Consider the following 13169-nt stretch of genomic DNA (forward strand, 5'->3'; position numbering starts at 1 on the left):
AGCCTCAGGACAAGGTACACAGCATCAGTGCCTATTTCTGCAAGTAAGCTACAGCTGCCACCATTCTAGCAGTTTTGAATGCAAGTGCCAGCTTACCAAATGGTTTGCAACATGACCACATGCTGGAACTCCATACTACGTATGCTGGAAAGTCTTTGTGAGCAACAATTACCAGTTTTGGAATACTGGCTCCATCATACCTGTCCATATTCTTGTCAACCTTAGCACATAACAACTGAATAATGGGCATGGATGTCTGACATTTGTGCAGTTCTCCATAACTTTGGCAAAGATGCCATAACCAGCGCAACTATCCCGCTTCTGTTTCTGCTTAAACAGTCATTGCTGACAATTAAATATGAAGCTTTACATGCAATGCATACTTCCTAGTCAAGATGTGGGAAGATGTGAGAAAGGGAGATAATAATAATAATCTTTTTATTTATATAGCGCCAACATATTCCGCAGCGCTTCACAGTTTTTGCATACATTATCATCGCTGTCCCCGATGGAGCTCGCAATCTAAATTCCCTATCAGTTTGTCTTTGGAGATGCTGCCCAGCCTCATCTCATCTGCAAAGCACAGAACAGAGAGGAGGTAGAGGCTGAGGTAGAGGAGGAGGAACAGGAGCTTGCTGATAGCACAACTTGTACACCCACAGGCTTCGTCCCATTTCTTCTATGTGCATGGGCTGATGAGGGGAATGAGTAGTAAGAGATGGAGGAGGAGACAGAGAGCTGTCATCATGGTGGAAATGGCTGTAGGAAGCTTGGCACGTATGACAAGATTTTATGCACTGCTGCCATTCCTGTGACCCTCGTGTTACATTCATTTTGGCGAAAAAAGAGTTTGGTTGTTCACCTTGCTAGACCCACGCTACAAGGAGAACTTTATATCTCTCATTCCTGAGGTAGAGAGATCTACTGAAATGGTGCTATACCAGAAGGCCATTGTGGAAAATATGTTGAAAAATTCGTATCAGACAATGCTAGCAGCAGGGGGCAAGCTTCCTTGCCCAACCAAGGAGGAAATAATAAATAATAATAATAATTTTATTTATATAGCGCCAACATATTCCGCAGCGCTTTACAAATTATAGAGGGGACTTGTACAGACAATAGACATTACAGCATAACAGAAATCACAGTTCAAAATAGATACCAAGAGGAGTGAGGGCCCTGCTCGCAAGCTTACAATCTATAGGGGATAATCATTTATAAAAACACCTTCCTTCTTATCGGGCGCTATGAAACCTGTCAATCAAAGGAGAGGAGGTGGAGACTGAGAGAAATCAAGCAGGTGGGGAGGAGTATATAAAGGACTGGCTGCACCGTGAAGCACCGAGGAGTGGGACTTAGTTTGAACAGTCATCATGTACGGACAGAGACCCTTTACATAATAATTAAAAAAGTTTATTCCCACCTTATGTGTTGTGTGAGGCCGTTCTCCTTCCTTCACTATTGAGTTCTCTGTGTGCATTCAGGAGAGGGTTGTTAGTCATTTATCAGGCTAGGCTTGCTTCCCATGGCAGGGACAGAGCGCCGGCTGCCCTCCCGCGCCCAAGGCAAGGACAGAGCGCCGGCTGCCCTCCCGCGCCCAAGGCAAGGACAGAGCGCCGGCTGCCCTCCCGCGCCCAAGGCAAGGACAGAGCGCCGGCTGCCCTCCCGCGCCCAAGGCAAGGACAGAGCACCGGCTGCCTTCCCGCACCCAAGGCAAGGACAGAGCGCCGGCTGCCCTCCCGCACCCAAGGCAAGGACAGAGCGCCGGCTGCCCTCCCGCGCCCAAGGCAAGGACAGAGCACCGGCTGCCTTCCCGCACCCAAGGCAAGGACAGAGCACCGGCTGCCTTCCCGCACCCAAGGCAAGGACAGAGCACCGGCTGCCCTCCCGCGCCCAAGGCAAGGACAGAGCGCCGGCTGCCCTCCCGCACCCAAGGCAAGGACAGAGCGCCGGCTGCCCTCCCGCGCCCAAGGGATGGACAGAGCACCGGATGCCCCCCCGCGCCTAAGGCAAGGACAGAGCGCCGGATGCCCTCTCGCGCCCAAGGCAAGGACAGAATGCCGGATGCCCTCCCGCGCCCAAGGCAAGGACAGAGCGCTGGCGGGCCTCCCGCGCCCAAGGCAAGGACAGAGCGCCGGCGGGCCTCCCGCGCCCAAGGCAAGGACAGAGCGCCGGCGGGCCTCCCGCACCCAAGGCAAGGACAGAGCGCCGGCACGCCTCCCGTGCCCATGGCAAGGAAAGACTGCCGGCGGGCTCTACCGGAGTGTTCAGTTTAGTTAATATTTGAGTTGTATGAAACCGGTCTTATACAGAAAACTTTAAAAAAAACAAAACCTTTTGATACACAGAACAGGAATGAGTTAGATCCATTCTAAGAAATTACCATATGTTAGGAATAATAGAGGAATTTGATCTGACCGATACGATAGATGCAGTCTCATATTTTGAGTAGTCGCACACATCAATAAATAAAAAGGTACATCACATTGGAGGGGGGGTCGTTAGATTCACTAGATCTAGACCCATCCTGCAATTCTAAAAAATACAGTGTCCATGACCTACATCTCCCACTCCCCATCACACAGTTCAGGTCATCAATACTATTAACAGCGTCTGCTGGAATGGGGGTACTTCATCTTCAGCTCCTCCTTGAAGCCCCTGTATAGTAAGCGGTTTCTTTTGTTCTCCTCCTCTTTCTGACTGTGGAAGTCCCCCGGGAGCTTATGGCCTTTATGAAGCAAAAATGCAGAGTCCAGGACTGCAAAGGAGAAGCTGGCCATATTCAGCTCACAAGCCTGACTGATCCTGTTGAACCCGTACTGCTTGAACCTCTCGTCGTAGGCTGGCACGTCCTTACTCCCGATATAGAACGGTTCCCACGGATCTCTCCACTCCACCACATAGGCGACTGCCAGTCTCCTAGAAGGGTCCTTCTCCGGTAGGTTTAGCCACACTGAATAGTTAGTAGGCATAACTCCTCATAAAACGCTCGCACTTCTCCCACCTGGTACAGTCGCAGCAATTCCTCCTTGGTGCCAGGCAGCCGCCTAGTATGTCTAATTTCAAAGGCAGGCACCACAAATACCAGGTGTGGATCAACCCCCTTATCAGCCAGGTCTAAAAAGCCTGATCTCAGCCCCTGACTGGGCACCATATCAATATCGAGCACCAGTACAAAGGCTGCGCTCCCAGTTCCGCCCCTGGCGACGTTTCGGAGCAGATTGTTGGGGTAAGACGTGTTCCCTGCGTAGTTTATTATATTTGTGCCCAGATTTGCCACCTTGGCGAAGACGGCCTGACACGTTTGAAGATGGGCAAACTCGGCTGCGTCATCTTGTTCTGGGAAGACGGCTGTATCTCCGGACTGGCACACCAGATGGACGGATACCCTCTGCCTCACTGACGGGCACAGCTGGGCGAGGGTATAGGTCAGCACCGCGGCTAGTTTCGCCTGGGCTCCGCTAGATGCAAACAGCGCTAACGAGATCCTACCATCCCACCGCTGCACCAGCTCCTGCAGATGCCACAGGTTACTCAGGCTGGCATGAGATGCCAACGCCACATCCTTAGACTGCCCCGCGTCACGGGCCAAGAGATGGCGGTAAATGCGGTATTGTCCGCCGGCATCTAGGATGCCACCGGACGCCAGCACGGACTTCAGGTGGTCCTTCTGCTCCCGCTGCCATCTTGGCTCTGCCCGGGGGGTGCCCGCCAGCACTGGATGGGCAGAGCGCTGCTGCTGCTGTCCATGGAGGTTAGAGAGAAGCGAGAGGTAGAGAAGCTGGAGGAGAGCGACAAGGAGGAGGGCGACGAGGACCACGCGGAAAAAGGAGCAGCGCACCGCAGTTGGCATCGCCCTTTTCTTTTTGAGGGGGGCCCAATTCCCACTTATGGTGTAAAATCAACCCCTGCCCTGGTAGAAGCCTGACAGCTGGTAAGGTGCACCCATCACACTGCTCTGTGCCCTGCACCCAACACTCGGGGTCCTCAGTGCCAGCGCCCCCTGCGCCCACCACTACTCAGGAGCGGCCGCACTCACACTTCTCCCTGCAGCCCCCTCTCATCACACCTCACCGTGACGCCTCCAGCCGCAGTCATTCACATCTGGAATTCGCAGTCATTCACATCAGGAAAGGCGAAGGAAACACACAGCAGATACCGCAAAGGCAGGGGTACACTTTCAAAGGCCTGGACCAATTTCATGACATCATCCCAGCATCCACGGCCTGTTAACCCAGTATTTTTGAAAAGGAGGGAAACATTTTTAGAGATGGTCAAGCAATACCTGGCCAACAAAACCAGCATACTACCTAATTCCTCTGCCACATTCAGCTATTAGGTCTCAAAGCTAGACACCTGGCATGAGCTGTCACTCTATGCATTGGAGATTTTGTGCTGCCCCTCCACTATCATCTTGTCTGAACAGGTCTTTAGTGGCGTGGGGGAATCAGAACAGACAGGCGTTTACGCCTATCAACAGAAAGTACTGACGGCTTCACTCTGATAAAAATGGGCAAAGCCTAGGTTAGCCCAAACTTTTCCATGCCACCAGATGATAGCAGCACATAAAGTGTTTTAATCTTCAATATTTGAATGAGGGCTTCCAGTTTTTTGCCTCCAGGGATCTATTGATGACTTAATAACACTGATTAAAATTTTTTCCTACTTTTGCACTTTGTGCAAAGCCTTTATGAATTTAGGAGTACATAAAATATTTTAATCCCTTTTCCACCTTTGCCCTGTGACATGGGCAATTTGATCTGGGACAGATGGATATGTCCAGGCGATCGTGTACGCACACAGGATATGTGCATGTGACCGCTGCTGGGTGTCAGCTGACTCTCACTCCCAGCACTTTAACCCATTAAATGCTACAATCGAATTCTGGCAAAGTATTCCGGAAGCAGCCAGAGAGAAGACAGCCATTTTGCCTTTGGATTAGAGACCCCATGGCGTCATCGCAGGGTCCTAATCACTGCCATGGTCACCGAAACTTGCAAAGTTGATATATCATGCTTAAACCATTACCAGCAACTTACTCTGTCAGTGCAGAACTGATTTTTTGCATAGAAAAGGAATGCTGCTGCATCCCCATGCTATACAATTAATGAGAATGCAAGAAATGATAGTTCCATACAAAGTAAAAACGTTTATATAAAAAGTGAAAAAAAATTGTTTACATATTTGTAAAAATATAAAAAAAAAAATGAAAAAATAATAATACAAAATCTAAAGATATTGTACCTATAAATAAAAATTTGTATGAAAATAATATAAACAATAAAAGTGCACTTATTTGGTATCATCACATCAGGAACAACTGGAGAAGTATCTATAGAACCTGTAGAACTATCTCACTAGTTGACCCCTTTAGGGAACACCAAAAAAATAAAAACCAAGCAAAATACAATGCTTTATCATCATACCGCCGAACAAAAAGTGGAATAAAATGCAATCAAAAAGACTTATATAAATAAACATGGTATCGTTCAAAATATCTTCTTGTCCTGCAAAAAACAAGCAGCCATACAGCTACATCAGAGAAAAAAATTAAAAAGTTACAGATTTCAGAGTAAAGTCATGCAAAAAAATATATATTTTCTGTAAAATAGTTTTTATTGTGTAAAAGTGTCAAAATATAAAAAAATAACATTGATATCACTTTAATCATACTGACCTGAAGAGAATAAAATGCCTTATCAATTTTACCACATGCGGAACAACATAAATTCCCCTCCAAATATACTGAATTGCCAATTCTTATTCATTCTGCCTCCCAAAAAGTGGAATAGAAAGCCATAAAAAAATGTCATGTGTTTGAAAGTGGTACCAATAAAAACATCAATTCGACCAGCAAAAAACAAGTGCTCACATGACTCTGTGGGTCAAAACATAGAAAAATTATAGTTTTCAAATTTATTTTTTGCAATAAAAAGTGTCTTTTAGTGTATGACATCAGCCAAACATAAAAACCTGATTTAAATCTGGTATCTCTGTTATCGCACTGACCCGAAGAATAAAGTCGCCTAATCACTTATACCACACGTGGAATGGCGTAAAAAAATAAATAAAACAAATTCTTCACCTGCTGTTGTTTTTTTTTTATTCTGCCTGTCAAAGATCACAGTAAGGCTCGGCGCACATTTATCCTGTGCTCTGCGCTGAGTGCTTACACCGGGGTTTCAGTATAAATCTCTGAAATTCGTGATTAAGACAGAACCGTCAATGAAAGATTCCTTATAATGAGGCAGATGGAGGCACTGTGGACGCCATCTGACCTGTGATCCGGCGGTGTCTGTCTTTTTACGATTGCATAAAAGTTTCATCGACCACAGTTTTGTGTACTGTTGAAAAGAACACTGAACAGAGGCCAGACAAAGTACAGAGTAAGGCTGCCGTCACACTAGCAGTATTTGGTCAGTTTTTTACATCAGTATTTGCAAGCCAAAACCAGGAGTGGGTGATAAATGCAGAAGTGGTGCATATGTTTCTATTATACTTTTCCTCTATTTGTTCCACTCCCGGTTTTGGCTTACAATTACTGATGTAAAATACTGACCAAATACTGCTAGTGTGACGGCAGCCTAAGTCTGCTGCCTCATAATAGTGAATGGATCTCTCGGGGGTTTCATCTGAATCACGTCACTCAGAAATTTAGATGGAAACCCCAAAGTAAGTGGTCAGTGTAGAGCAGCAGATAAATGTGATCCCAAATGTTATGTAAAATGTTCCTGATAAAAGCTTCAACTCAATCCACAAATAAAGCAAGTCTTCACTCTGATCTGTTATTTGTTAAAAAAATATATGGGACTTCCACGTTAATGGTAGTACAAAGGCTCTGGAAAAGTGAAATGGCTCCTCACCCACCAAAAGAAATTCAGCAAACTCTGTGCTCCCAAATCCAAGTGCCTGCCTCCCTTCTGAGCTCCACAGTGTACATAAACCACATTTAGCATCCACTTTTGGCATTTCAGAAGCGATGAGAGCCCACCTAACTTATGGTGCATGCCTCCAGAAACACGGGCTGGGCATAACTAACTGGTCACTGCAACATACTGGTCACTACAGCGTACTGGTCACTACAGCGATGGTTTGCAATTTTCACTTGGCAACATTCATTGCTGCTTGTTTCTGGAAAGTACCCATGGAGTCAAAAATGAGCACTACACCTGTAGATAAATTCCCAAAGGGGTATAATTTTCAAAATGGGGTCACTTGATGGGGAATTCTGCTCTTCTAGCAATTAGAGGAGCTACAGTACAGACCAAAAGTTTGGACACACCTTCTCATTTAAAGATTTTTCTGTATTTTCATGACTATGAAAATTGAAAATTCACACTGAAGGCATCAAAACTATGAATTAACACATGTGGAATTATATACTTAACAAAAATGTGTGACACAACTGAAAATAGGTCTTATATTCTAGGTTCTTCAAAGTAGCCACCTTTTGCTTTGATGACTGCTTTGCACACTTTTGGCATTCCCTTGATGAGCTTCAAGAGGTAGTCACTGGGAATGGTTTTCATTTTACAGGTGTGCCCTGTCAGGTTTAATAAGTGGGATTTCTTGCCTTATCAATGGGGTTGGGAGTGGGACCATCAGTTGTGTTGTGCAGAAGTCTGGTGGAATTTGTATTATGGCAAGAAAAAAGCATCTAAGTAAAGAAAAACGAGTGGCCATCATTACTTTAAGAAATGAAGGTCAGTCAGTCCGAAAAAATTGGGCAAACTTTGAAAGTGTCCCCAAGTGCAGTGGCAAAAAACATCAAGCGCTACAAAGGAACTGGCTCACATGAGGACCGCCCCAGGAAAGAAAGACCAAGAGTCACCTCTGCTTCTAAGGATAAGTTTATCCGAGTGACCAGCCTCAGAAATCACAGGTTAACAGCAGCTCAGATTAGAGACCAGGTCAATGCCACACAGGGTTCTAGCAGCAGACACATCTCTACAACAACTGTTAAGAGGAGACTTTGTGTATTCAAAATTGAAGGCACACTGAACCAGCATGGCTACTACAGCATCTTGCAGCGACATGCTATTCCATCCAGTTTGCGTTTAGTTGGACCATTATTTATTATTCAACAGGACAATGACCCCAAACACACCTCCAGGCTGTGTAAGAGCTATTTGACCAAGAAGGAGAGTGATAGGGTGCTACGCCAAATGACCTGGCCTCCACAGTCACCAGACCTGAACCCAATCGAGATGGTTTGGGGTGAGCTGGACCGCAGAGTGAAAGCAAAAGGGCCAACAAGTGCTAAGCATCTCTGGGAACTCCTTCAAGATTGTTGGAAGACCATTCCCGGTGACTACCTCTTGAAGCTTATCAAGAGAATGCCAAGAGTGTGCAAAGCAGTCATCAAAGCAAAAGGTGGCTACTTTGAAGATCCTAGAATATAAGACATATTTTCAGTTGTTCCACACTTTTTTGTTAAGTATATAATTCCACATGTGTTAATTCATAGTTTTGATGCCTTCAGTGTGAATATACAATTTTCATAGTCACGAAAATACAGAAAAATCTTTAAATGAGAAGGTGTGTCCAAACTTTTGGTCTGTACTGTATATATGGAGTCCGCAAACTCTTCTAGGAAAATCTGCGCTCCACGAGGCAAATTGTGCTCCGTTACTCTCGAGTCTTTCCATATGGCTAATTAGTACTGTACAGCCACATATGTGGTATTGCAATGTTCAGTAGAAATTGTGGAACAAATGTTGGTGCCATTTTTACCCACTTCTTGTGTGAAAATGTAAAATCAGGGGCTGAATCAAAATTTTGATGGTAAAAATGTAGCTATTTTTTCTTCACTGCTCAATGGTATGAAATTCTGTGACACACCTGTGGTGTCAATATGATCACTGCACCACTAGATGAATTCACTGAGAGGTGTAGTTTGCAAAATGGGGTCACTTAAGGGGGTTCTGCTGTTCTGCCACATCATGGGCTCTCCCAGAGGGACATGGTACCTGCAAACCATAGCAGTAAAATCTAGCGCTCCTGGCATTCTGAGCTTTGCAATGTGCCTCAAAAATATTTCCCTTTTACATGTAGGGTATGGGCGCACTCAGGAAAAACTGGACCTCAGTTTGTTCTAAAAAAAATTTTCCTATTATCCCTTAGAAAAATTAAAAACGTGGGGCTAAAACAACATTTTTTTGAGGAAAATGTGATTTTATAATTTTTCACTGCTCAATGTTATAAACTTCTGTGGAGCATCTGGGGGTTCAAGGTGCTTAACATGTATCTAACTACATTCCTTAAGGGTTCTATTTTCCAAAATGGGGTCACCTGTAGGGGGTTTCCACTGTTTAGGCACATCAAGGTATCTCCAAGTGGAACGTGATGTGAACTAATGATTTCAGGAAATTTTACATTCAAAAGGTCAAATGACGCTCCTTCCCTTACGAGCCCTGCTGTGCGCCGAAATAGTAATTTTCTCCCTCATATGGGGTGTCAGTGTAATGAGGAAAAATTACATAACAAATTGTATGGTGCATTTTCTCCTATTACCCTTATGAAAATGAAATATTTTGTGCTGAAAACATATTTGTGGGGGAAATTAGTTTTATTTTTATGGCTCAACGTTATAAACTTCTCTGAAGCACGTGATGGTTCAATGTGCTCACAACACATCTAGATTAGTTCAATGAGGGATCTGGCTTCCAAAATATTGTCACTTGTGTTGGATTTTTACTGTTTACGCATATCAGAGGCTTGACAAATATAACTTGGCGTCCTCCAATTGTTGCAGCAAATTTTGCATTCAAAAAGTCAAATGGCGCTCTTTCCTTTCCGAACTCTGCTGTGCACCCATACAGTGTTTTTCTCCCTCGTATGGAGTATTGGCGTACTCAGCAGAAATTGCACAACAAATTTTGAGGTCCATATTTTCCTGTTACCCTTGTCAAAATAAAACATTTTGGATCTCAAATTAATTTTTGGGGAAAAAAGTTAAATGTTCATTTTTTTCCACATTCCAAAAATTCCTGTGAAGTACCTGAAGGGTTAATAAACTTCTTGAATATGGTTTTGAGCACCTTGGGGGGTGCAATTTTTAGAATGGTGTCACTTTTGAGTATCTTCTAGCATATAGACCCCTCAAAGTGACTTCAAATGTGATGTGGACCCTAAAATAAATGGTGTTGTTAAAATGAGAAATAGCTGATCAACTTTTAACCCTTATAACTTCCTAACAAAAAAAAAATTTAGTCAAATTTGTGATGATGTAAAGTACACATGTGGGGAAATGTTACTTATTAAGTATTTTGTGTCAGATCCAGTGGGGTACAGAAAGTATTCAGACCACTTTAAATTTTTCACACTTTATTGCATTGCAGCCGTTTGGCAAATTCAATATAGTTTATTTTTTTCTAATAAATGTACACTCTAAACCACATCTTCACTGAAAAAACAGAAATGTAGACATTTTTGCAAATTTATTAAAAAAGAAAGACTGAAATAACACAGGGTCATAAGTATTCAGACCCTTTGCTCAGTACTGAGTAGAAGCACCCTTTAGAGCAAATACAACCGTTAAGTCTTCTTGGGAATGATGCAACAAGTTTTTCACACCTGGATTTCGGGATGCTTTGCCATTCTTCCTTGCAGAGTCTATCCAGTTCTGTCAGGTTTGATGGTGAACGCTGGTGGACAGCCATTTTCAGGTCTTTCCAGAGATGCTCAATTGGGTTTAGGTCAGGGCCCTGGCTGGGCCAGTCAAGAATGGTCACAGGGTTGTTCTGAAACCACTCCTTGTTATTTTATCCGTGTGCTTAGAGACATTGTCTTGTTGGAAGGTGAATCTTCAGCCAAGTCTGAGGTCCAGACCACTTTGGAATAGGTTTTCATCCAGGATATCTCTGTACTTGACTCCATTCATGTTTCCTTCAATGACAACCAGTCGTCCCGTCCCTGCAGCTGAAAAACACTCCCATAGCATGATGCTGCCATGGCCATGTTTCACTGTTGGGATTGTATTGGGCAGATGATGAGCGTTCTCTCCACGCATACCGCTTAGAATTATCACCAAAAAGGTCTATCTTCATCTCATCCGACCATAGAATCTTATTTCTCATAGTCTAGGAGTCCTTCATCTGTTTTTTTAGCAAACTCTATGCGGGCTTTCATATGTCTCCCCCTCCAACCTCCAACTGGCTGTCATTTACTGCCCCCTTGGGCCAGCCACAACCTTCTTTGACCACTTCACCACCTGGCTACTTCATTTCCTTTCTGCGGACATCCCCACTATCATCATGGGCGACTTCAACATCCCCATTGACAATTCCCTCTCAGCTGCCACTAAACTTCTATCTCTCACCTCATCCTTCGGCCTCACTCAATGGTCTTCTGCAGCCACTCACAAAGATGGTCACACACTGGACCTCATCTTCACCCGCCTTTGCTCCCTATCTAACCTCTCTATCTCACCTCTTCCACTCTCTGACCACAACCTTCTCATATTCTCATCTCTCTCCACTCCATGTCTACAATCCCCACCCCACAAACTTTCACACCCTCGCAGAAATCTTAAACATCTTGACCTACATTCATTCTCTGAATCTCTCCTCCCTCTCACAGACATAAGTTCCATACACAATGCGGATGACGCTGCCACTCTATATAACACCACAATAGCTGTAGCTTTGGAATCTGCTTCCCCACTTACACATTCCAAAGCTCACAAAATCAACAGACAACCCCGGCACACCAGCCTGACCAAAGAACTGAGGCGAGCTTCCAGGGCTGCTGAGCGCAGATGGAAAAGATCCCACTCCAACGAGCACTTCATCGCATTTGAACAGTCCCTCACTACTTTCAAGACCACACTCGCCACAGCTAAACAAACCTACTTCTCATCTCTCATATCCTCCCTGTCTTACAACCCTAAACAGTTATTCAACACCTTCAATTCTCTCCTCCGTCCCCCAGCACCTCCTCCTTCCCCACTTATCTCCGCTGAAGACTTTGCCTCATTTTTCAAGCAGAAGATTGATAGCATCAGAGACAGTTTTGGTCAACAACCACCAGAGCCCTTCCTCCCAACCTCCCAGCCCTCCACCTCCAAAACCAACTTCTCCACCATTACAGAAGATCAACTCTCCACTCTACTCTCAAGATCGCATCTCACCACCTGTGCATTTGACCCGCTCCCATCCCACCTCATCCCAAACCTCACCACAATCTTCATCCCAACCCTAACCCATCTCTTCAACCTATCACTAACAACTGGTGTTTTCCCCTCAAGCTTTAAACATGCCTCCATCACACCTATCCTCAAAAAGCCCTCTCTTGACCAATCCTCTGTATCTAGCTATCGCCTATATCACTTCTCCCTTATGCCTCCAAACTACTGGAACAACACGTTTACCTTGAACTGTCCTCCCATCTCTTTTCTTGCTCCCTCTTTGACCGCTTACAATCTGGCTTCCGGTCACACCATTCTACTGAATCTGCCCTAACTAAGGTCACCAATGACCTCTTAACCACCAAGAGCAAGCGACACTACTCTGTCCTCCTCCTCGACCTGTCAGCTGCCTTTGACACAGTGGACCATACCCTATTATTACAGACCCTCTCATCCCTTGGCATCACAGACTTGGCCCTATCCTGGATCTCATCATACCTAACAGACCGGATATTCAGCGTCTCCCACTCACACACCACCTCCCACCTCGCCCCCTATCTGTCAGAGTCCCACAAGGTTCAGTCCTTGGGCCCCTGCTCTTCTCTATTTACACCTTTGGCCTGGGACAGCTCATAGAATCTCATGGCTTTCAGTATAACCTCTATGCTGATGACACACAGATCTACATCTCTGGACCAGATATCACCTCCCTAATAACCAGAATCCCTCATTGTCTTTCCACTATTTCATCCTTCTTCTCCGCTAGATGTCTGAAACTTAACATGGACAAAACAGAATTCATCATCTTTCCCCCATCTCACGCGACCCCCCCAACGAACCTATCCATTACAGTATATGGCTGCCCACTCTCCCCAGTGCCACAAGCTCGCTGCCTCAGGGTAATCCTTGAGGCTGATCTCTCCTTCAAACCACATATCCAAGCCCTTTCCCCTTCCTGCCGACTTCAACTCAAAAGTATTTCACGAATCCGTTCATTCCTCAACCAAGAATCTGCAAAAACCCTAGTCCATGCCCTCATCAT

General features: G+C 45.0%; 1 pseudogene; it reads right to left on the bottom strand.

The window, feature by feature from the left end:
- Nucleotides 1–1932: 1932 nt before the first annotated feature.
- LOC138638290 (beta-1,4-glucuronyltransferase 1 pseudogene) lies at nucleotides 1933–3953 on the bottom strand (annotated as a pseudogene).
- Nucleotides 3954–13169: the final 9216 nt, after the last annotated feature.

Source organism: Ranitomeya imitator, chromosome 5, assembly GCF_032444005.1.
Source record: "Ranitomeya imitator isolate aRanImi1 chromosome 5, aRanImi1.pri, whole genome shotgun sequence".
NCBI classification, from domain to species: domain Eukaryota; kingdom Metazoa; phylum Chordata; class Amphibia; order Anura; family Dendrobatidae; genus Ranitomeya; species Ranitomeya imitator.